Source organism: Cebus imitator, unplaced genomic scaffold (genome assembly GCF_001604975.1).
Source record: "Cebus imitator isolate Cc_AM_T3 unplaced genomic scaffold, Cebus_imitator-1.0 Scaffold16, whole genome shotgun sequence".
NCBI classification, from domain to species: Eukaryota; Metazoa; Chordata; class Mammalia; order Primates; family Cebidae; genus Cebus; species Cebus imitator.
The window spans coordinates 2,949,451-2,953,830 of NW_016107331.1; the positions used below are offsets into that span (position 1 = coordinate 2,949,451).

General features: G+C 48.0%; 1 long non-coding RNA gene across 1 annotated transcript; it reads left to right on the plus strand.

The window, feature by feature from the left end:
- Nucleotides 1-208: 208 nt before the first annotated feature.
- On the plus strand, nucleotides 209-2,008 carry LOC119468280. Its single transcript, XR_005196943.1, has 3 exons — nucleotides 209-245; nucleotides 818-977; nucleotides 1,491-2,008. It is a non-coding gene; the product is annotated as an uncharacterized LOC119468280 (long non-coding RNA).
- Nucleotides 2,009-4,380: the final 2,372 nt, after the last annotated feature.

The following is a 4,380-nucleotide window of genomic DNA, read 5'->3' on the forward strand; positions in this document are numbered from 1 at the left end:
GGCTAGTCCTCTGTGACCAGAGTTTTAAAGAAAAAATTAGGTAGGATAAATTAGGATTGAATAGGCTAAAAAACAAATAATTCTTTTACTTTTTAATTTTTTGTAGAGCTGGGGTCTCCCAGTGTTGCCACTGGTGGTCTCCAACTCCTGGCTTCAGGTGACCCTCCCACGTCAGCCTCCCAAAGGGTTGGAATTACAGGCATGAGCCACTGTGCCTGGCCCAGATAATTCTTACAACACGAGAGGTAGGTAATGTTTGCGAAATTTTTGTTTCAGGTATGTGTGTGTTACTGGGTAGCTATGAAAAACGTATTTTCTTTTTAAACTAGGAATCCTGATTTCATTTTAAAAAGCTATTGATGTAAAGAGCTTCTCAAAATTTGCTACAGAAGTACACTTAGAGACTGCGGAGGATGAATGCAATCCCCAGAAAACATGGGACATCTTATTTATAAGAGAAATTATTTTCTTCTTTTATCCTTACAGTTTACTAAACTTTTAGATTCTGCTCATTAGTAAACCTACATTTTCCTGATTACAAATAGGATTTTAAAAATTACTTATCTTTAAATATGTTTCTTCATCCTGAGGGTTTGCAAACTCCTGCCACACCACCCGGGGTCCTCATTTCTTGGTCTCAAAGCCAGACCCAGATGTAGCTGATCAAGCTCCCTAGCTCAGGTCACACTGCTTTCTGGTGGCTGCCCCTGGCTACTCCACCAAGGCACTCCTCTACCTGGTACTTGGGTTCCAGAAATTCTCTGGCATCTCTTTCTATTCCATGACTCTTACCTTCATTCTTTTGTCCTTACTCCAGCTCTTAGATGAAATGTTCAGCCTCCTTCCCTTCTCCAGCTAACTCATTTTCCTGTGTCAGAGCTCAGCTAAGAAGTCAGTTTCCCTACAGGAAACCTCCCCACCCTCCACACTGCTGAGGGGACCACATAATTGCACTACCCTGCCCCACGCTTGCATATGTGAGATGATAGGGAATACAATTATGTTTTAGAAGTTCTGGTTGCTTTGCATTTCTCTAATGACCAGTGATGATGAGCTTTTTTCATATGTTTTTTGGCTGCATAAATGTCTTCTTCACATACTGGGGCCTGCTGGGGGGGGTGAGGGGCTAGGGGAGGGATAGCATGGGGTGGGGGGATAGGGGAGGGATAGCATTAGGAGAAATATCTAGTATAGATGGCAGGGTGATAGGTACAGCAAACCACCATGACACATGTATACTTATATAACAAACCTGCACGTTCTACACATGTACCCCAGAACTTAAAGTATAATAATAAAATAAAATTACATTGCATAAGGAATAAAATATCTTACATATATTTAAAGAAAAAATTCTGGTTGCTGGTGACCTGGGCTCAGCCAGGCACAATTTGACATTTATTTCCTGGCACACTATGGCAGCAGACTGTTATCTTGGGCTATTGATTTGTGTTGTGCCTGTTGCACGTTCTGTTTCTCCATTTAAGCAGGTGGCTTAAGACATTGGAATCTTTACCTCCAGGACGATAGGAGAAACTGCTTAAGTGAAATCTTTCTGCCTATTTTCCAGTGACTGTGTGAATTGTACTGGATGGAATGGAGAGAAAGGGGTGGGATCGTGGAGGGTACCTTTGTGGACAAGCAAGAAGAAAAAAGAGAGATTCCCCAAAGGGGACAAAGGCAATAAAGCTTGGTAAACCTGGGCAGGGTCCTGGGCCAGCAGAAGGATCTCAGAGATGGGACAAAGAGTGTTGAGGGGGCTGGACCCTTTTACAAGGTCTCCAGCCTGGCCAAAGGCTCCTGATCCCCAAGAGAGGCCAGAAGGTGTCAGAGCTGCTGGCCGTAAAGGGATCCTGTGGGCCAGGACATCAGGTACCGCAGTAGAAACCAGAATAGTGGTGTGAGATGGTTGAAGGATGCCTTCCTGACATTCCAGGGCCGTGTACGGCTCAGCTCTGGGAGGCAGGAGCCCCAGCAGGACTGCGATAGCATTTTCTGTGTGTGGGAATTGGTCTCAAATTGATTTAAAGAAAATAGAAAGGCCGGGTGCAGTGGATCATGCCTGTAATCCTAGCAATGTGGGAGGCCGAGATGGGTGGATCCCCTGAGGTCAGGAGTTTGAGACCAGCCTGGCCAACATGAGAAACCCCGGCTCTACTAAAAATACAAAAATTAGCTGGGTGTGGTGGTGGGCACCTGTAATCCCAGCTACTCAGGAGGCTGAGGCAGGAGAATCGCTTGAACCTGGGGCAGTGCTGGTGGAGGTTGCAGTGAGCTGAGACTGTGCCACTTTACTCCAGCCTGGGCAAAAGAGTGAAATTCCATCTAAAAAAAAAAAATAGAAAAAGTGGTTCTTCTTACCCATCTAGCTTTGTGGGCTAATGTGGGCCAAGACTCACATCTGTCATATTATTGATTTTGGCTTTATATTGAATATTTTGTTGTTTTCTAATGGATAGCTGACATTTATGTACATTAGTACCTTATGTGCATAGACTTATTCCCACAATTCTTACAAGGTTGGTCCTATTGTGATCTTTATTTTGCAAACGAGAGAATAATGATAGAAAGAGTCTGCCCTAATTTCCAGCTAGTAGATGGTGGAATGGGATTTGAACCCAGGCCGGCTGGATCTGGAGTCTGGTCACTTCCTGCTCCCTCCTCCCCCCCTCCCCCCACCCCGCCCCCTGCCATGCTGCGTTGCTGGTAGATGCCACTTCTTTGAAGACCATGCCTTGTGCTTCCATTTTCTTCATGAGGCTTAAACTCAGTGAAGGGCATCAGAGGTAATCAGCCATCATGGGCTGATTCTCTGGTGGCTGACATCATAGGAATTTACTTTCCTGTGAAAGGAGCCTGGCGCCTCTGCCCTGGATCTGCTGGACACTGTCTGGCTGAGAGGTGAGGGTGGTTAGAGCTGAGCTCTGTTCAGCACTGTGCTCAGTCACTTCCATGCTTTCTGCTGCTCGCCCAGCCCTGGGAGGAACAGCTGGTCACCTTCAAGCCGTCTGTGTGTCCTCCCCATGGTTTTGGTCTTTCAGGCTCTGGAGGGGTGACCGGGCTCTGGAACTCTGTGTCACCGTCACACTCCTCTCTTTGACACACTTTGCAGTGTGACTCCCAGGAGTGATTGCCGAATGAGCCCCAGGGAACCCGCTGATGAACAGCAAAGATGTTGAGTGCTGGGGTGGTGACAGAGGGAACCCTCTAGACAAGTCCTGATTTTTGTTGGAAGACATTTAAAAGTCTCATCCAGGCTGGGCGCGGTGGCTCAAGCCTGTAATCCTGGCACTTTGGGAGGCCGAGGCGGGTGGATCACGAGGTCAAGAGATCAAGACCATCCTGGTCAACATGGTGAAACCCCGTCTCTACTAAAAATACAAAAAATTAGCTGGGCATGGTGGTGCGTGCCTGTAATCCCAGCTACTCAGGAGGCTGAGGCAGGAGAATTGCCTGAACCCAGGAGACGGAGGTTGAACCTGAACCCAGGTGAGCCGAGATCGCGCCATTGCACTCCAGCCTGGGTAACATGAATGAAACTCCGTCTCAAAAAAAAAAAAAATAAAAAAATAAATAAAAATAAAAGTCTCATCCAGTGCAGAGAGACAAGGCCCCCATGGGAGCCAAATTCCCTCTCAAACTCACAGTTTTATTTCCAGGAGAAGAGGTCACTTTCAGCGTTTGTAACTTTAATTTGAAATTAAATGTGCCTTTGGGACAGAAGCACTCTGTGCTGGGGGTGTCTTCACAACAAGGGTGACAGTGTGAATGCTCACAGCGCGCCATACCAGGGCCTAGCCAGGGACGACAGAGTGGTGATTCATGCCATCTGGGGCCTGCCGGGCCGTGAACTCCGGGAGGAAGCTGCGTGACTGAGAGCTTTTGTCGCTCAGGGGCTGGAGGGTGAAATACGAACCCTTTCTGTTTCCTTGCCTTGTTCTCATCTGAGCCCAGGCAGTGGCCTGAGCTGAGGTCTGGGAGACAGGCAAGCAGGCTGTTTCTGGCAGGCTCGTGCTGGCCTCCCACAGAACCATGGGTCTCTTTCTGCTGTCCCTGTCAGGCTGACCCCAACCCGCCCAGTGTCAGGAATGTCAGACCGCCTCTCAAATTCAGAGCAACTCTTCAAACACGAATAACTGCAGGCTGAATCGGCCTTTCCTGGAAGATTCAACCTTGGCAGTTTGGGGTTTTGAATTTGGTGGTTTCTGAAAAGCACACACGCAGCTGCAGAGGAGGCTATGGGGCTACGGCAGCTCCATGCTGGGCAACCGATCCCACAGCCTGTGTGCTGCCCGCACTCCCCAGCCAAGAGGGAGGATAATGAGTAACAGGCTGTGTCTCTCCAGGGACTGCTGGAGAGAACTTGTCAGGCACTGGTCC